The sequence below is a fragment of the Dermacentor variabilis genome, chromosome 8 (genome assembly GCF_050947875.1).
Source record: "Dermacentor variabilis isolate Ectoservices chromosome 8, ASM5094787v1, whole genome shotgun sequence".
In the NCBI taxonomy this organism is placed as follows: Eukaryota; Metazoa; Arthropoda; class Arachnida; order Ixodida; family Ixodidae; genus Dermacentor; species Dermacentor variabilis.
The window spans coordinates 109,515,481-109,536,576 of record NC_134575.1 but is presented as its reverse complement, the minus strand read 5'-3'; the positions used below and the strand labels follow the sequence as shown (position 1 = coordinate 109,536,576).

General features: G+C 41.6%; 1 long non-coding RNA gene across 1 annotated transcript in view; it reads left to right on the top strand.

Annotated features, from left to right (window-relative positions):
- Positions 1-2,228: 2,228 nt before the first annotated feature.
- Positions 2,229-21,096, top strand: part of LOC142591224 (uncharacterized) — a 39,514-nt gene continuing 20,646 nt past the window's right edge. Inside the window, exons 1-3 of the long non-coding RNA XR_012830397.1 lie at positions 2,229-2,398; positions 17,353-17,449; positions 19,627-19,803. This is a non-coding gene — a long non-coding RNA (uncharacterized LOC142591224). The remainder of the gene's footprint in view (positions 2,399-17,352; positions 17,450-19,626; positions 19,804-21,096) is intronic.

The window sequence follows — 21,096 nt, the reverse complement described above, 5'->3', positions numbered from 1 at the left end:
CCCAAATACGTCTGTTGTCTGTTATCTGACATTGTCTTCTGAAGACGCGCGCGAACGTTCAGAAAAAAAATTACAATAGCAGTTTGTTACAGATATTAACCTGTAAGATGAGATCGATTTAAATTTGCCAGTGTCTTCTGTCTTTGGGATCTAAGCTGTGTCACTAACTGACGGAGGTAGTTCCTTTAGCCTATGCGCCTCATAAAATATTGCCATGAGTACTCTTGACATTGCTTACTTTAAATGTTATATTGAATACAGGCCATCCCGACCTGGGCACTTTCCGGGATCAAAGTTTTCCATTGCCTTTTGCACTTCAAGTTCTGTTAGTTCTGCGTCAAGTTCAGTCGTCCTCTGAGAGCCCCTGAATTGTCTAAACAAAAAACAGTCTAATAAATGGTTCACACATGACCAACTTAAAGGCAAAACGCAATTTGTTGTTTTGAGTGAAGGCGTACCTAATGTCCTCGTTATCTGTGGCTTCGACTCCCTCATGCATGGTAATTTTAATGTTCTTTCCTTGTATAAGATTTCGCTCCAGACTCAGAGGCTTTCTAGTTGGTGTCTCTCCACCTGCGAAAGCTTCTGCGTTTGCTCCCACCAGCGCTTCTCGAAAACATTCTTTTTCGGACAGTCCAAACTAGCGCTTCATCATCAACATATCTTCAGCATAAACCACCGGCTCTTTGCACTCTAGCGAAGTCAAGTTTTCACGCATTTCCTTGTGAACTATTTTATCACTGCTTTTTTTATATAGTATAATAACTATAGCTTTCATTTTTATTGCCTGTTTTAAAATATACCATTGTTTCATTAGCCAATCTTCAAATTTGGCATCTTTTAACCCGTCAATAACTGTTTGGTGAAATGCTGGGTCCTGCCGCAAGGTTCAGTTACTTTTCGGAACGTCCAACTTATTCCTTAACACGCCACATCCTCAATGCGCTTCGGTGGTCACGTGAGGCCTCTTGTTTCTTCACCCATCGAAACGCATCCCAACTCTGAGGCTCGTATGTTTTGCGTCACGCAACAGTGCCAGGTAAGCAGTCAATGAGTTGATGAGTGATGACGGATTATATGGGTATCATGAAGGTAGATAATAGTTCGACGAGGATGGATAAGGTCCTGAGGAGCGATAAGCGCATTCAATTATTGTAACAATTCTAATAAGTTTGATAAGAACTGATAAGGGTTCATAATGGTTGAATGATGTCTGATAAGGTGGATAACAACCGTAAGTGTTGATAACAGTCGGATCCAGTCCAATGAGGTTGATGACTACGATAAGGGTCGATAACATTATAGTAGTCGGATCACATTTTATAAGATTGATAATGACATCGAGGTGAGGGAGCAAACGCGAGTTATTGACAACTTAGTTGAAATCAAGAAAAAGAAATTGGCATGGGCAGGACGTGTAATGAATATCGGAAGATAACCGACGGTCACTACAGGTTACGGACCGGATTCCAAGGGAAGGGAAACGTAGCGGGGCGGCAGAGAGTTAGGTGAGCGGATTGGATTAAGAAGTTTGCAAGGACAACATGGCCAGAATTAGTACATCACCGGGGTAGTTGGAGAAGTATGGGAGAGGCGTTTTCCCTACAGTGGGTGTAACCAGGCTGATGATGATGATGACGAATGACATCGAGCTACGGGAGACGAGCAATTGGTACAATGTATAAGCACACTTACACAAGACCAGTGGAGTGTCTGTGTGAATTTGTTTCCCTCTTCTCGCCTTGAATGCGACGCTCTCTTGTCTCGTGATAACCAATTTTTTATTGCGGTTGTAATTATTTACTTCAATTGGAATAAAGTTTAGCTTTATAGCTGTTTCATATACGACACTGCTGTATTAAAAACCATGCTTAAAAACAACTATACGTTTTGCTACTTTTTAATCCGTTGCCAGTGCCATCAATTCAATAGGGCATTTCTTCTCGTACAGCAGCACGTCGCCAAAGTGACAGTCAGTGCGCTCAAGCGGTCTTGGTGTAAGTGACACTAAGTTTACGCGTGTGACACGAATAGAACTTAACTTCCAGAAGTTCTCTTTTATATGTTTACATAGAATAGAACGGCGCCCGCGCTGCACTTCTCACAGAGAATGATCGATGAACATTCGCAATGTTTTGTATCTTCACTTGACAGCTACACAGAAGGAGGAAAGGCCACAACTAATACGCTCTCACCTGCTGCAGACTCCAATCGTCGACTGCTATCAAAATCTCGCAGCGTTCGAAGCACGCCCAGTTTTATACGGCTTCGTCTGATGTGGAAGCTCTGCTCGGAGGTATAGAACGGCAGCAATCAGCCCAACGTACCGTTACTGGTCTCTACTGCTGATTGGTATACGTTCTCCAAGCTGCCCAAAACTTTGACTCCGACAAGCTAAGTACGTCAACCTCTGTATCTATGACATTTCAGCTTATATGTTTTTATATGCTATCTGAGCATGTACATTTCTGCGCGATTTCCGCGCTATTTCCATATAACCGCTCGTCAATCGAAAGACTCAGAAGAATATCAGGCAATTTCATGGCCTCCAAGGTGAGTGACTAAGCGATATGATAGTGCTCTAGGGGGCCTGCATGTGGGCGCCTCAGATGGGTCACAGTAGAGGCAGAATAGAAACTATTACATTAGGTAGCGATTAGAATAAAACTTGCGATTTCCGGTTGGCTGTGCAAACGTGCTATGTCTCTTTGCACAAGCTTCATCAAGCAGAGAGTGTGAGTCGTTCCGGCCTACCCATTGAGATAAAGGTGAGTATTAGCGAAATCCTTCGCCTCGGCGCTTGAGAACGTGGCGCTCTATGTGCGTTCATAAGTGTGCTCCAGCCTTTCACTTTCCTTAGACATACACAAACTTTGAAAGTCGCCTAATGCCTTCGAAATTTGTCTTATTGCACTGGATAACTTAGACAATAAGATCGTTGGCATCACGCAGTGGTAAGCAAATGCGTAACATTGCATTTTAGCTTCATCGTACTTAATGTTTACGCTCGCAAATTAAAAACATATACTTTGTTCATACCTAACAATGTCTGTCCTGTCTTGATACCGACGTAAACCCAGTAGATTTTCTATTAATACTGCACTGGTGAAAAAATTACGCTAACGTTGCAATTAAAAAGATAATGCAAAATAAGGCGGACTATAAAATGTGTGCTAGGAACGATATTTTCTGCATCTATGTGGTGTAATTATTATGACTAGGAAGACAGGTACAATCGAAGGCAACGTTAGTACAGGGCATTGCATTTGGATTTTGAGGAAAATTCACGGAGTTCAAGGATTCCAAAGGCCACTATTTAAGGGGAAAAATACCTTTCATATACCTACACTGAAAAATAGTGAACTCTGCATCGGCTGAGTTGTACACATGCTTCACGCTCATCAAGTCGCTTTTTCTAAGTTCACTTCGCCGTTGTATATGTCAATCACCTTCTTGCATGAGATTTAGTATTTTCCGACTTAGGCGAAAGATACTCGGAGTGTTAATTGCAAAGCATAAGATGTCGTTCCCACAATTCTATTCCCTACATCGCGACAACATAGCCATTATATCTGCCGTGGGAACCAACTAGCAAAACACAAAATGGTGGCACGGCTTAGCTGACTGATCTGCCTTTGTCTATCTTAACGACGGCTACGGTGATTTAAGCAATCATGGCGTTACTTGCTTCGGACACGCCCCAGTGCAATGGTTTAGCAACGCTCAAAAACGTAAATAATCTGGTACTGTTTCCCGCGAGGAAGTACTCATGGCATAGCCCATACCTGCGATGAGTTTGTTGCTTGAAATGTTCTAAAGTCGCCCACAGCCCCCGTTTTCAAGGAATTCAAGGAGCAAATTGATTTTAAAGCAAGTTTCGCGGCCCTTCGTTCACTATATTTTGAACTCAATGGTTTCCAATGATTTCGAGGACGTTTACAAAACCTGACGAGGTGCGGCAACGTAATTGTGAAATATGCTGTTCTGTAATCTGTCAAGTAATCTGACTAACGCTGGGACCTGTTGCGAAGAGGTGCAAGATATTATACATCATCTACTTTTGTAGGGCTCGACTGGGTTAAGCGGGGCCGGCGTCTTATTCTGGGGAGAGAAGAAAGAAGATTTGTGTTCAAAAGTCTAACGGAATTCTGTCGGATAAGACGTCATGTGGCAGAAACCTTCTGCTGATCATAAAACAATTCGAAAACCAGCACATGCTTATAAAGTTCTTTATGATCCATTTTTCAAACATGACACTCAATATTCGCTCTTGCAAAACAGTGCTCCCAGGTGTGAAATGCTTAGAGAAGAGACAGATGGAAACGATATCCTCCTTTGGACGCCTTATTTTATCATTGTAACGTAGCAGTAATGCAGCCGTCTGCATTTTTACATGATGCACGCAAAATATCAAACGTTTTTTCAGCGAGCATGGAGATGCTTGTTGTGCTCAGCCGCAGTTCCCCCTCAAGGGAATGTTGTGCCTCTCCCATCTTGCTGTACTGCATCGTTTGTGTATACACAGCGTGTACATTGTCTGTATGTGGTACGTCGTGCAAGTAGCATGTCGTATAAATGAGGAACAACCTTATGATGGCGTCTACTAAAAACTTTAGATAATAATGGGAGCCAGGTGTTTGCGGACGTCTATTACGCGGTCCTACTAGGCCCCAAGCGGTCTTGTCGAATAGTGTTAGACTTCAAGCGCAGTGATCTGAGCAGGTTCTGGAGTGATAAGCACAGCCAATAATTTCTTGCAAGATGAAGTATAAAAAGAAACATTTATGCTCGCAAACACCGCCACAGGCATTACACGTGTTACGCCGAGTTATCCTTCGTTTATACTTTCCCAGCCAGTACCTACTCCCGCATTTTGGGGACCCTTTCTGTCTGGTTTGGGGTCCCAAGGAAGCTATCTTGTCTAGTGAGATCTTCACAGAAGACCAGACCACCAGGTGATGCTCGCTTGTCCCGGCATCGCCACGTAACGGCCGTCTTCATAATGTCGACCATTCTTGGCAGAAGTAGCAGCTTGTGCACAAACTCATGCATTCCTTTCTGCTTGTCAGGTTGGTTACCTCAGCCTCTGTCATTTTCTTCGTTATCCTGTTACTCTCATTGCTGCCACAAAATGTATTTCATGCTACTTGTGGCCTTGCATTAGGCTTTTAGTGTGGTTTTTATTGTTGCGTCCTGTTTGATGTGCCCACTTGTGCAGAGCTCGCTAAGAGAATTGATGAACTGTAATTAAGACTTCTTACTGAATCTGATCGGATGGCTGATCGGATTGTGACCTTGATTACGGTTAACGTGAAGACCTCTGGGGTTGACATGCTGGAGCTAAATAAGCGCGTGGACAGCCTTTAGTCCAGTTTAAAGTTTCTGAATGATCTGGTTCACAAGCGGCACAGTGAAAAGGCCTCACTTGTGGCAGAAAAGAAAGCCCTGAAAACTGAAAACTGCTTACTCCCCGCAAGGTCTCCAAGCTCGAGTAGTACTCTAGCATTAACAACTACGAGATAAAGATTATCTTCTATACTCAGAGCCAGGACTATGTTGTGGCATTGGAGACAGCTGGCAGGAAAATTGGATGCCCCGCGACTTCCTCAGGTATCGATGTTGTTCATAAACTCTCTACTCAAGAGAAGGGCAAGAAAAACGTAATTGCTATATTCTGTTCTCAAACGAAAAACAACGATTTGATCAGCAAGGCACGACAGGCAAGGCTCTGCCTCAGTGACATCGGTAAATATGACAACTTTCCTATATTTGTTAATGACCACTTGACACCACGAAAAAAGGTACTTTCTTCCAAAGCACTGGGGCTAAATAAAGGTAACACCTGTGGAAGCAGGTGTTACCTGCTTAAAGGAAGCAGGTAACACCTGCTAATAAAGGAAGCTAACACCTGCTAATAAAAGAAGCTAACACCTGCTAATAAAGGAAGCACCTGTGGACTGATAATTGTCAGGTTAAGGCTAGAAAGACAAGTGAGAGCCGTGTTTGTCACATTTCTCAAGAGTCTGGCGTTTCCGGTTTCAATTAACTGCCTCTATCTTAACCCTCAAATGTTATTACCATCCACCAAGGATTCCTACTTGTCAACATCTGCACTGAATGAATTCACGTCGCGCGACTACCATCCAATCATTCTCTTCCATGGTAGAAGTCTGCGCAAGCATTTTCATGATTGTCAGTAGCTATTTTCTACACTTAAAATACCTTTTCAATAATATGTGTGCCTGGTACATGGCCTATTAATGAGGCCAAGGACCTATTTTGCTTCAGCTCCTACATTTTGAGTATTCTCACAGAGAGACGAGTAATCATGGTGGTGCAGCCATATCTATCTCGTATAACATTTCATACAAACACCACCATGACTTGGAGTTGAATAATACTAAGTGTGAATCAGTATTTGTTGCCTTTGATTCCACCGGCTTTTGTATGGATATCAAGAACTTCATCTGTGGCTGCATTTATCGATCACCCTGTTCTTTAGAGACTGTCTTTTTTAGTGCACTTGACCAAGCCATGCAAAAAATATGATGCGCTAATTGTACCACAATCATCATCAGCGGTATCAACATTAACCACATGGACACCAATTTATCTAATTCTTCTAGTTATTCAAGCATTTTCCATAGTTTCTTGTATGAATATTTATGTACTCTCTCCTCTGGCTGTTGTAACATTGCCAATGGCACCTGAATTGATCAGGCATTATCGAACTTAAGAGGCCCACCTGACACTGGCATTGTTACCACCGACATTACCGATCAGTACCCTACCGTTCTGCGCCTGCACAATCACCCAACCTTCGCATTTTATTATTTATTAGTTACCTGCATCGCCCCGTAGGGCATGTCCCCATAGGACAGACTTGAATAAATACATGAACAAATTATTTTAATGCGTTTTTAAAAAGCATCATTTTCTGTGATGTATACAATACTCGAATGCAAACTGTTACTGTTCCAATCTCGAACAGTTCTAACAAAAAAGGAATAACGGAAGACGTCACCCCTACTAGAAAATTACCTGACCTCCAAACAGTGGTCAAGTCGTTTAGATATGTAATGTGGTGCCTGGATATATTGTTCGCGGTTTATACCTGTTTTAGAATAATAAATATCGTGGAAAAATTTTAATGTGATATGCCTTCCACGATTCTTCAGCTCTTGCCATTTAAGTTTGTTTCATTTCTGTTATGCTAAGCTGCCGGCTATAATTACCAAGAACAAATCTAAGTGCCCTATTCTGGATTTTTTCTAATTTATCTATAAGCTCAGATGTTTGTGGGTCCCAACAAACACATCCATATTCAAGTATTGAACGTACATGACTCAAATACAACTGCGTTTTTAAGTTAGTCAGTAAATGACTAAAATTGTGCCGCAAGAATCCCAAAACTGATGCTGCCTTAATTCCAATATGGTTAACATGTTTGTCCCTTCGTAAATCAGAAGTAAAAACACACCTAGATGTTTAAATTCATTGCTTGTGAAATGATTAGCTCGTTTTCTGTGAAGGTGACGTGTACAGTCTTATTTATATTTAATGACATGTCCCAAAGCACACACCAGTCTGCTAAAGTATTTAAGTCAACTTGCAGTATTTGTGAATCGGAGATGGCATCTACGACTCTATAAACAACACAATCATGTGCAAACATCCTGAATGATGACTGTATACCAGTTGAAATAAATATTAAATAATTAAAAAAAACAATAGTGGCCCAACACTGAGCCTTGAAGAACTCCCGACGTAACTGAAGCATATTGCGAAGACATACTGTTCAGAACGACAGCCTGTTTCCTCAATGACAAATATTCGTCAATCCCCGCTAATATTTCACTATCCCAGTTATAAGATAATAATTTGGAGAGTAGAAGACTGTGTACCACTACATCAAATGTTTTACGGAAATCTAGGAAACCCAGTCCTCAACTTGTTTATCAACTGCCGTGGCTAAATCGTGAATAAACTCTACCAACTGCGTATTGCAAGATAAACCACGCCTAAAACCACGCTGGCTGGGGCTCACGAGATTATGCTTAGTTAAATGAGCCATAACGCCACTGTATGTTACATGCTCCATAATTTTGTAGGTTATACTAGTTAAGGAAACGGGCCTCTAGTTCTGAACGGTGTTTCGCACCCCACTCTTATGTATGGGCACGAATCGCGCTAATTTCCAATCATCATGCATGTCTACTTCATTGAGGGACTTCTGTAACAACTGGGTGAAATAAAAGCATAACGCGTCTACACAATTCCTAATGATAGCGGCAGGAATGTCACCAGGGCCGTAAGCCTTAGCTCGGTTCACACCTTTTAATAATTTACGGATGCCATCGACACAAGAGGTGACTTCCGGTGTGTGGTCTATTTCGGCAGGTAATTCAAAACAGACAGTACGCGTGCTGGACGGCAAAAACGCAGATGAAAAATAACGGCAAAAAATTTCATTTTTAGACTCATTATCACGAATAATTCTTTCCTCATTTTTCAAAGCAGGTATCGACCTGCTGTCCTTGCCATTACGCTTCGCATACCTCTAAAATTCTTTGGTATTCCTGACAACTCTTTCTCCTAGATTTAATATACAAGTCCTTAGCGACGTCGGACTTCTGTACAAATTCAATTTTTATTGCTTTCAGTAAGGTCAAACGCTCTGGCGAATTAGACGCCTTCTATCTTTGATTATTTTGTCGTTGTCTTCGAACAAGGGCACGTAGCTCTCTTTTCAACAAGGGTTTGTCTCGAGCTCGCCTACCTGAGATAACTCGTGAAGGGACGAAAGCTTCACCTAGTTCAGACATTTTCACTTTGAAAGTATCCCACAGTTGCTTGATATCTAGATTATCTGCGAGTGCGTCAAAAGTTGGAAAGGACGACTCGAAAGCGGCGCTAATCGCCTCGTAGTTGGCCCTGCTGTAGGCATACATCGTTGGACTAGGTGGTATTGACACCTTCACATACAGAACCGATAAATCTGCTAGAACAACTTTGTGATCGCTCAAACCTGGCAACATCCACGCCTTGTAAGCAACATCAGGTACGTTACAGAGCAAAAGGTCGAGTACGTGACCTGTTCCGTCAGTACGCAATGGCTCGTGCGCATACTGATAGAAAGTGTTCTGATCTAAAATATCAAAGGAAGTTGAGTATAGGCTCTCTCGAGCAGTATCCCATGGTTCCCCAGCTGGCCAGTCAATATCTGGAAGGTTAAAGTCACCCCTAGAACAAGGCATTCTTTGTTAATAGTTTCAATAAAATTGGATAAATGAACTAGTGGTTCAACAGAAGTCCCAGGAGGCCTATAAAATGACCCAAGAACAAATGCTTTCCAATTCTGCAGCGTTACTTTACAAAAAATTGATTCAGTTTCATTATCCAGAAATTCCATTTGCACGCTCGGGATACCATTATCGACAAGAATAAACACCTCTCCGCCATGTGCACAGCGGTCTCGACGGAAACATTCGTACGTGTCAGGAAATACTTTAGTGCTTGAGATAGTCGGGTCAAGCCAAGATTCTGTTCCCGAAACAATGGTCAGTTGGATGGTACGAAGAAAAAAGTGAAAATCATCAACTTTATTTTTTACACTGCGGCAGTTAACTAACAGAACGCTGACGGGGCACATCGCAGTATTAACAGTAATATGTCGTTGCTCCTGTGCAACGCCGGCTTTACTGTCGCATTGAAAACGGCTCCTCCGCAAATGAAGCGTATCAAACTTCAGAACTGGTTTCAAGCCTTCTTTGCTGTTTTGTTTGGCATACGCCCATAATTTCTTTCGCTTATCATGGACAGTACGGGGAAAGTCTTCAGATATAGCAACGTTCGATCCCGTGAGCTTAAATGCTTTTGCAAGCACGCCTTGGCGGTCTTTAAACGAATTGAAGTGAACAATGAGGAACCGATTTTTTTTTCCTTTGCAGAATTTACCCAGCCTCTGTGCACGTTTAAAAGCTAAAGAAAGTAATTCAAGCTTCCCAGTGCACTAATTTATGATGAGTTCCTCAGACTGGGTGGCCGTCTCATTGGCATTAGAATCGGCCAAGTCATAAAAAAGCTAATTATTGCGCCTCTCACAATTTGCGAAGTCGTCTAATTTTTTAGTCATGCCGGCCAAAGCATCATGATCTTGTCGCTGCTGATCTTGAACGTTAGCTAAGGTTATTTCATTTGTGTCGATCTTTTCTAGCTTAGTTTCCAACGAAAGAAGCCGAGTTTTAACACCAGTAACGTCTGCGATGAGCTGCAATAACTTGGAAAGTAGTGCACTTCGACCATTTACCAGTTCTTGGATTTGTTCAGCAGTTGGCGGACCTGGTTACACTCAACATCTCCGCCACAAAGCAGCAAGATAAGTAGATAAAATACCGGGCTACGAAAAAGTGAAAACTCCCTCTTGCACACGTTTCGACAACACAGAACCGCGTCGCCGACAGGTCTACACTTCATTCTACAGAGTTGTACTTGACAAAGAAATGTTTCTTGTTAGCGGAACTAGAAGTGACTGGTCGGAAGTTGTATCATCCAATGATACTCAAAAAGCGTTATCACAGTTTTCAACGACACTTCCATCGTATTTAAACTCCCACTCTCGTAAACTAAAATGCACAAAAAAGGTGACATCGCCGCAGAATCCATGGCTTAGATAGCCTTCTCCAAGTAATGTGGCCTCGTGAAAATTTGTATAAAAAACTATCAGGCAACCTTTCAATACTAAGCTACTTGCCCGTTACAAAAGTTTTTTCTAACTCACTTTATGCACAGCTGAGAAGTGCGTAGAGGAATTATAACGGACTAAACATTATAGAATGCGGTAGTAGCACCAGGAAAAACTGGGAAATACCTAACACCTTTTTAAACCGTAACTCTCAGAAAGTCATTTCGAGGATCATTCAGAATGAACTGATATACATTATTCACATTTTGTGATGATTTCTTCAAATACACTCCTGATTCTGCTTCATGCTGTGACATGTCCTTTAACCACTTACCTCATCCGTACTTTTCTTCTTTATCCAACGACACCTTATGTAGTAATTTTAATAATTCGTACCCTTAAAGCCGGTAGCACTGGCCTCGATAAAGTTAACGCTTACCACATTAAATTGATCACACGATATATTTCTAACATTGTCTAAGCTATCATTAACGTGATTTATAAAACCGATGTTTCCCACGTGAACTCGAACGCGGTCGAGTCATTACTATTTTCAAAAAGGGTGATCGCACGATTACACAGAATTATAGACCCATTTGTGTTCTTCCATTCTTAAGTGAAATAATTGAAAAACATATCGAAAAGCCTCTAACAATATCTTTAGATCTATTTAGCATTTTTTACTTATCACTTTGGCTTTCGTTTTGGCTTTTTAACTAATGTAGCACTTATATCTTCTACTGATTATCTCAAAAAAGCTATTGATGAAGGCGATTTGCAGCCTCGATATTCGTTGACCTATCCAAGGCCTTAGACACAATTAATCACATTGGTCTTTTGGCTAAAGTTGAAGCCATTGGAATAACTGGTCCGCAACTACTTTGAATCCGCAGCTACTTGCAAGTTAAATACAAGTAGTTAACATTTCTGGGTACTACTCTAAAGAAGCTACTACTAGCATTGGTGTATCACGCGGGTCAACATTAGGTACCCTACTTTTCCCAATTTGTATCATTGATCTGCCTAGTTGCATTTTCTCATCGATGTGCATTCGGCACGCTGACGACACTACTGTATTTAGTTCTAACAATTGAGTAACAACGCAAACAAATCAGCTAAACAAAGGTCTCGGGAAGATTCCCACTTGGTGTGAGCTTAATCAGCTGAAGATTCAAAATAGGGTCATTCTACGCCAACTGACCCAACCTTGGCGCTCGACCATCAGCGATTTCCACCCCTCGCCGCAAGTTAAACAGAGCACAGGCAACCACCCTTCGCCTGTTACAGACGAACACAAACCCCTCCCTCACACGCTATCACACCATATACCCCGACATCTATCCGAGCTAGATGTGCAAGGTCTGTAAAACTGAATCTGCAACACTCCCCCACATGCTATGGGAGTGCAACCATCAATACTCAGACCTTAATCCCGTGACCCTCTCGTCGGGATGGCACCCCGCCCTGCGCAGCTCCCATCTCGACGACCAACTCTGGGCGACCCAGCAGGCCTACGAAGCGGCGAAGGGGCAAGACCTCGACGTCCCATCGTGTGAGGCCTAGGCCCAGCTGACTGAACTGCTGGTGCTCATAAAAGTCCACTCTCTCTCTCTCTCTCTCTATCTATTTAAACCAAGAAGTCGTCTTGTAAAACATTTTTTGCAAAAAAGAAAATTTTCAGAAGCGCTAGGAAGATGTGAAGTTTCGTAGAAAGCTCGAAAGTATGAGTCGTAAAACGCACTGCCAAAAAATTTTCTCTACTTAAATTAGGCGAGCACACAATTTTCCCTTGAGAATCAAGATAGGCTTTTCACTTAAGAAAGGTGTTATCGATCTTTACATTTCCGTGAGTTTTTTATACGTTAGTAAATAAGCAAAATTTGGTGTATATTGTGAGTTTTTTTGCAGAAAGATAACTTTTACCGAAACGTTGTATCTTATAGTAACTAATTGCCAGCAAGTTGCAATGTAAGTGAAAAATAATTTGGGATGAATATAACATGAAATGGTCTGTACAGCTGCTGAAAAAGTTGAAACAAAGTTAGTTTTAGCCTGTGTTTAGTCGTAAATTTAGCATTGAGCTGGTCGGGGTAAAAATACGCTAAACAGTGTATTTATTAGAAATATCTTTTTTCTACAAACTAAAAACGTTTATGAAATTACTTTTTGTGTTAAGCAAGAAAAACAGTTTTTAATTTGCGTTATACCGGTCTCTGTGCTTGCATGTGTTTCCCCTTCTTAGGAAAGCGTCCTAGCGGTAAGTAGAACTTGCGCGGTCGCAAAATTTCCTGAGTCGATGGAGGAACATATAGAAAAGACAATCAGCTCCATGTTTTTACTTGAGTGCTTTATTAGAAATTATTAGCCTAGCCAACAAAAACGCAAGCGCCAAAAGAGCGCATTTAACCTGATATCGCCGTATTTCTACGGCCTGCATAGCGTCGTCACGCGGCATCGGAAAGTTATGCCGGTGAGTACAGAGTGCAGTTAGGTACACTAAGATTTAGACATCGGCGAAAATATTGTGAATAAGAAAACAATCTGTTGCTTTATTACGGCATATATGTAGCAAATATCAACCAACACAATCGCGTTTTAGCGACCATGTTGGCAATGATGTTAGAGGAGTGATGTCGAGTCCTCATCAAAGGTTTTGGCATACCTAAGTTCAAAATACTGCATTTAAAAAGATGATGGAAAGAAATAAATACGGTAAGTTGCTGGCCCACTCTGTCTTTCTTGTAGTTAAATGTTAAATTCAGACCGAATGAGGCAGTCCGCTGACCTTTGTGAAGCACAGGACATAAAATCCAGTCTGCGATAACTGAAGAAAAAATGGGAAGACTCGTTCGAGTTATTGACTGTATAAAGGTTGCGGCTATAACCCTAGAACGCGGTTCTGTGCTCCTCAGTTGCATCATATTTTTTCACACAAAACCTAGTACGTTTCAATGCTTGCACTTCCCCTCGTAGTCTTCTTGCAGCAATGTTCAGAATAAGGTAAAAATGACGTCTCTTAGGCATTAACAAGTCACAGTAATTGTTTAAGTAAAAGGAGGCAGATTTCAAGTGCACATATTTCCGGTACCTACAGCTACAATGTATTACTGTAGCGGCTCTAGCAAGACAACAGAACTATTATTGGTGATATCTGCCAGAGAAGTCAGACTATATATGCTGAAGCGTGGAAAGACTCATCTAGATCCGCCTAGAGGATTACAGTTTTGACTGTGCCACTTTTGCGTTACAAAATGAGATGAGCATCAGATACCTTTCTTCGCAATTATGCTAAATAGTCTTCTTGTATATGCGTGTTTAGAGTGGTTGCACTCGTTATTTCATATCTTGGAAGGAAGAAAACGCATGCTATTGATTTCGCACACGTTTATTGCATCCGACATGGAGGAAGGAAGCCCAGGACAGGCCCCGACCAACACGAACGTATTGGAGAGAGTGTGGTGAAAGTCACGTGCTGTTTTTCGCAAAGGAGCACTGGGACGGGTACCCCAAATAGCAACAGTGCCATAGCAACCGCGCTCACGAAGCTTTCGCTGCTGTTCTTCGTCTCTGAAAAGTAAGATAACATTTTTCCGCCGGTGTATTTTTCGCATAGCATTGTGCTCGCGAAAAATCTTGACTTTAGAGTGCGGTGTGTAAGCTTGAAAGTTCTGTTTGGGTCTGTGAGGGTGAGTGTCAGCCAGCAACATATTTACACAAGCAATCTCGGCGCTGATCTTTGTCGCCTTCTTCAACGTGCCGCGGAAAGAAACAGGAGCGTGTCTACTTTACTAAAACTGCTACAGAAGTTTCGTAGCCTTTGTTTTGACGCGCGTTGGCAGCACCCGCTTCCGGCGGTTCGTAACAATGCAAGTTCAAACTTCTCGCCCATCTGCTCCGGCGAGCTGCAGAACCGCTTAATGGGCCGCAACCTTTTTACAGGCCATTTTTTTCTTCACTTATCGCAGACTGGATTTTAAATGCTGACCTTGCCAATGGTCAGCGGACTGCCTCATTCGGTCTGAATTTAGCATTCAACTACAAGAAAGACAGAGAGGGCGAGCAACTAAACGTATTTATTTATTTCCATCATCTTTTGAAATGCAGTATTTTGAACTTAAGTATGCCAGAACCTTTAATGACGAGTCGACATTACTCCTGTAACATCATCGCCAAAATGGTCGCTAAAACACGACTGTGTTGGCTGGTATTTGCTACATATGGCATACAAAAAGATAATGGCATACGGAGTGTCCGTTTTTCAAATCAGGACGATATTTCTCATTTTCTACTCTCAGGTCACTTAATTGTGTGGTTTTTCATGCTCATTTTAAGTAAAACTATGAATCATTGGGAAACGCTACTAAAAGTCAACTAACTTCGTTGCAAGCCATTCAGAATCGAGCTATTCGCTTAACATTTTCACCTCGCCGCATTAGTGCTCAGGTATCACACGAACATAATATTTTGAATGTTACTGATTTTGTTAAATATTCCCTCGCCATATATATCTCTAAGGGCTTAAACAACAATATTCCAGTAACCATCATATTAAAAACATACCTTATAAATATAAACAATACTCGATTTCTAGGCAATGTGAATTACTTTTTACCCTGCATTCGAACCAACTATGGTAAGCAGTCACTACACTTTTCAGTTTTACCTCTCTTAAATACATTACCATTTCCTTTAAAATTGCTCAAAGCTCACAGATTTCATACAGAAATTAAGCACTTTCTTTTAGCTTCCTCCGATTTTTCTACTTAAGCGTAGTAGAAGTTGTGTGTCAACTGGACTTCAACTTCCTTTCTATATTTGTCTACCGCATTTCTCTTGATTTTTTTTCCTTAAGCTCACTACGAAGTTTCACCTAGTGTGGGCGAATTCGAACCCTTGTTATTGTTTAATGCATTCATCTGCTGATTTCCTGTCCATTTATGCCTTGTCTCCTAAAACATTCATTATGGTAAATGTTGCATGTTGTCATTGTTTGCATAAAAATTCTAGTCATAACGCACAGGAGGTCCCACTGCAGTTTCAAACTAGAGATCTCCTTCTGTATATATTTGTGATCTAATTATCCACATTGCGGGTCCTGAATAAACTGATTCTGATTCTCCTTCTAGCCTCTATCGTCTGCGTAGGTGTACACTTTCGTCATATCTTGCGTGTGAGCTGATATAACGTCTTATTCTTATTCCACGTCTACATCTTTTCCATACCATTAACTCTCAAAGATGTATAATCAGCCAGGTACACTTAAACGTTAGAGTCATGTTTGTGCGTTGCATGTGTTTTCAGTTCGCTGTCATGTTTTGCGATCAACGCACCGAGTAGCAAGCAATTTAGGCACGCGAAAGTCGAAAAGTCGTCTGCACTTTGTCGTTAGTAGCAAAAATATTGGCGTTTCCAAATAGCTTGACTAAAGCACTCTCTTATACTCACTATTAGGATGTATGCGATGGATGTCATCAGGCGTATATGAAAGACTTCTAAATGGCGCGTCCTCTTAGATCTAGACAGCTGCGAAACACGAAGAATGTAGGTGAAGCCATACACAAGTCGTATTTCTGGAAAAGGCACCTACACACTGCAAATACCATGTGTTCTTTCACAACACAGCATGCTCTGAAACTTCGGACGCTTATCTTCCATGGATAGACCTGAGTGATGAGTTCTGCCGATTTTTTTACACCTTCGCAATTTCATTTTAAGATTTGGCATTGGACGTTGATTTGCTATTACCTACGAATCAACTCCACAAATATTTAATTATGCTAACCTAAATATTACGTCGGTAATTCAACAAGGCATTTCCCAAACATTGAGTATCACGTACCTTTCTTTTGAATTAATAAAATGATTTCGGCTGTAGCTAGCCCTGCATCTTTTCTGAAATATTTCTTGAACTTCTCTGCCTTTCACCTGTGCGTTGTGCATTTGCTACACTCATTGCCCCATCGTGCACAGGCCTACGGTCTTGTTAAACGGACGAATTAAAAGCTGACACACATGCTAGTACGTATCCTCTGACCACAGGAGCACAGAGGTTGAAGAAGAGGAAGATAACGGTCCGTGCGGCGAGCAGCAGGGTTTAGACGGCTACCTTCCCGATCAACCATCTATGCCATGCTTAATCTTTAAATAACACGCGATAATTCGTAACAATGCTATTGCGGGGGCGAAATGCAATATCACGCCCGTAAACTACCCTAACAAGTCTGACACGCATCCGATGTATGTCACATATCAAACGCCCTGGTATGCTGACACTGTGGGGCCACCAATATCCTGAGGACAACAAGTGCGCTGTACGTCGTGCCCTATGCGGTGGCGGCCACCACGCCAGGGACTACGAGTGTAAGAAACTACTCGAGCCCAAATATACCACAATAAAAGAGATGTAGGTTTGCCCAGGTGTCAATGTCGCTACGACAGAGTAAACATGGCTGTGGCGAGTTGTAAATAGGCAGCACATAAAGGTGTTTGTTTACGCTACTAGATAAACGTCTACAGTGACGCTAACTGTCCATCTGAAGTGAAATAATACAGGATTTCTTTCTATAGACGAAACAGTTCTGGGCTGTGGTTTCCATATGTGTCTTTTCTTTAAATATGGAATGCAGCCTAATTCGTTGCATCTTCTTGCATCTCAAACTCGTTTCTAGAGCCAACGGCTACGACGCACGCGAAGAAATAAAATGACGATGTGGCAGAGTGTGTTGTTGATTGCAATAGCAAGCTATGTGTCGTCTATTTGTGACGGTAAGTTAAATATTATCGAACTGCAATTTGCGTAATCTTGTAGACTAGACCATATTTTTCTGGTATTCATAGCTGAAAAATGACACCTGGCAGTTAAAAATGACATCATAGCAGTTAATGACGTCTTAGTTGAAATCAAGAAAAAGAAATGGGCATGGACAGTATATGTAATGAGGAGGGAACATAAGCGGTGGTCATTAAGGGTTACGGACTGGATTCCACGGGAAGGGAAGCGTAGCAGGGGGCGGCAGAAAGTTAGGTGGGCGGATGAGATTAAGAACTTTGCAGGCCCATGGCCACAATTAGCACATGACTGTGCTAGTCGGAGAAGTATGGCAGAGGCCTTTACCCTGCAGTGGGTGTAACGAGGCTGATTATGATAATGATGATGATGATGATGCTGATAATGATGATGATGATGCGTGCAAGGGTGAGCCAGAGAAGCCGACTCAATCTCGCCGGAGAGGAGGAAAGTGGTGAGAAAGCGTCTCACGCAAAGCACCAAGGGGAGTGGAGGGATGCGGGTCGTTCTACTTCGGCAGCTGCTCTGCATTAGGCGGCCGCACTAGCCCTATCATGAAAGGGATTTGCGATGGGAAGAGAGTGCACCGAGTGTTGATAGCTTCGTGTGCGCTGTGTTTTCGCCGCTTAGTTCGCGTTGAAGCGAGAGGCAGTACGGAAAGACAACTCGCTCGCTGCTGCTGCCGCGCTTCCTCACAACAGCGTACTAACAGTTAGTTTCCACAGTCATTGAGCGAGATGTGTTTATGTTTGTTGGAACAAGTATGACATCATTGTTCGTAATTCAGTTAGCAAGAGATTGCTTCTATGTATATACGGACGATAAACCTACTATCCTTACTTCGTACAGCTGTCTACTAATTTGTTATCCCAATAGTTGTTTTGCCTTTAGACACTGAGCTTTTTTGTTTAAAAGCGCGTGCAACGTTTTTCGGGACGCTTGACACATGTCAGGTGCACGCGATCATATGAGTTTTGTACAGGTGTGTAAAGCAGCGTAAATAAAAAGAAACACGAAATTTTTAGTTACGAGGAATGCCATGGAATTCGAAGCGAACAAAACTAATATAAACTGTTATTTCGTCTATGTACCTATTACCCGTCTATGCATTTAGGTTCTGTAGTCCTTTAACCTCTCTTGTTTCATTCTTCCATGATACACAGATTTGCTGTTTTAGTCTTTTGCCACATTGTTATTGCACTTCTGTATGTGTTTTCTATGTTAACCATCGTTTTTCTCTTTGTTTTCTCAACTTCAAAGAGTGGGAGAGCCGCTTCTACGCTGTGGTTTAACGTCCCAGATTTTACATTCTCTAAAAAATGAGAAGAAAACCATGGAGCGGAGCTTGCACTGCATTCGTCCATCAGCATATTCATTGGGACAGGTCAATAAAAGAAGAGTTCGGCAGCAGGTTACATTCCTGTAGCAGACGAAGCCGAAAGCCTACTGCACACATGATTGCACTCATAGTTCTGCATTACTTTATATTATCGGAGGGGTCAGAATTCTTGTAACACATAACGAGCCGTAGGGCTAAGTAAACCTGCGGCGCTCTAGCTTGACCTCCTCAATTACACATGTGAGCGCCCAGTGGAGTACCTAAATGTTATTTCTTTCTTTCACTCTTTCTTTCCGTTTTTCTTTCGTTTGTTGTTTCCTTTGTTCTTACTTTCTTCAGTTTCTTTATTCACATTCATGAATGGTATCTTTGCTTGCTTACTTACAGGAGTATGAGCCACTCCTTATAACGACATTATTTTTCTCGCAGGACTAGACGTCGTTTCTTATTAGGGTGCAAGTCATTACTACGAGGCACCTAAGGCTTTTGCCCTGAAACGGTGGTATGTGCTTCAGCGCTAAAGCCGTAAAAAGATATTCTCATCGGATACGCGTCTACTTGGAACAACAAAATTAATCATGACCAATAAAAACTGCATAGAAACACATAAAACCGAACACCGTGGCCCCAGGCCAAAATTCACACAGCTTCCTTCCAAAATTATCTTCATTTTGTTTTGTAGAACCTTTCCTATTCTAACATATCAGCCACCAAAATTTGGTCATCGTAGCAGTAAAGCTGAGGAAATTAAATATTACAAGAGCTGCAAAGCAGCCTTAATCACACACTGCTTCCTTATTTATTCTTCTTGGCTAGAATGCTGGCGAGAGAATGAATGGAAAATTATATGCTCTGATTATGAAGTGCCGGAAGATTTGTGCCCTGGTGTTCCTGCGACATATTGCAGGAAAAAGAGGCAGCGATGCGTTTGCGGCTGCATATATGGAACGTATCGGAGGATGGATTTTGCCTGTGTGCCGTATAGAGAATGCGGTGAGTATAGATTATGCCTTCCACGTACTCGTGCAGACTCCTTAAGAAGCCACCAAGATGTTACATTTTTTTTTCAGTTTTCTGTTATTTCTTTTTATAACTAAACGCTGCTGAAAATCACCTGGGCCCTTAGCAATACTGCTAGTTCTGGGCCCATGTAAATGAATACAAAGCACCATTGCGGCTAAGTTAACCTGTAATGTTATTTGGAAATACAGATTCCGCTAACGTTTTTAGCGGGAAACCACCAAACGCAAAATCTGCTACTATCACAATACACAAACATATTGATTACGAATTATAAATCTCTTAAGAGCATACGAAAAATTTTGGACTCTCTTTTATCCTCTTCGGAAAATTATTCCATATTTCGCTCCAATGTAGGCTAACCGGCGCCTACCATACAAGTTGCTAACAGTTGATACGTTAAAATGTTTGTGCAATTCTGTCCTAGTGTGTATGTGTGGTGTGATAACAATGCTACTTGGAATGGGGTTTGTGTGCAAAAGTGTGGCATGAACTGAGCACGCTGTTTTGAGATCCCTAATAATGAGGAATGGCGTAATGTTAGTTTTTTTTAATAGGGGCAGTGTGTGCTTCGTATAAATAGAGAAGTTCATAATTCGAAGCGCTCTTTTGTGCAGTTTGATTAGTGGATCTAGATAAGATGAATACGTACGCCCCCATGTCTCAATACGATAAGTTAAATGACTTTAAAAAATACTAAAGTAACTCATTCGTAGTGTACATGCGGGAAAATGCTGATGCGCCTGATATAAAGTAAAGCATGCGTCACGGACCTGGCTGCAAACATTTGCTATGTATGCCCTGTAATAAAAAGATGAAAGTAACGTTATACCAATGTATTTATATTCATGAGCTTCTCTAATTGCTATCATCGCAATCTTTATTGTTATTGGTGGCATTTCAACTAAACCAGGATGAAATAATAATGTATTAAGTGTAATTTGTTGTTCATAAACCAGTTTATTAGTATTTTCTAGTTTTCTATTAGGAGTGTTTTCTAAGTGATCGATATCCTTTCCTGTGAATAAACCTGTGGTATCGTCGGAATAGATTATTGTCTCACCCTTATCAAGCCTTTAGGGTAGGTCGTTGATGTGCAAGGAAGATAATATCAGACCTAAAACTGCAGAAACGTTGCGGGTTTCTGCAGAACTACTACGTCAACTACTTCGTTGTTATTCAGATAAGTGTTATTATAGCTTTTAACACAACTAACTGCGGTTCTGGTCTACTTGTTTGGGCGAAATCCGTACTGATGCGGTGTTG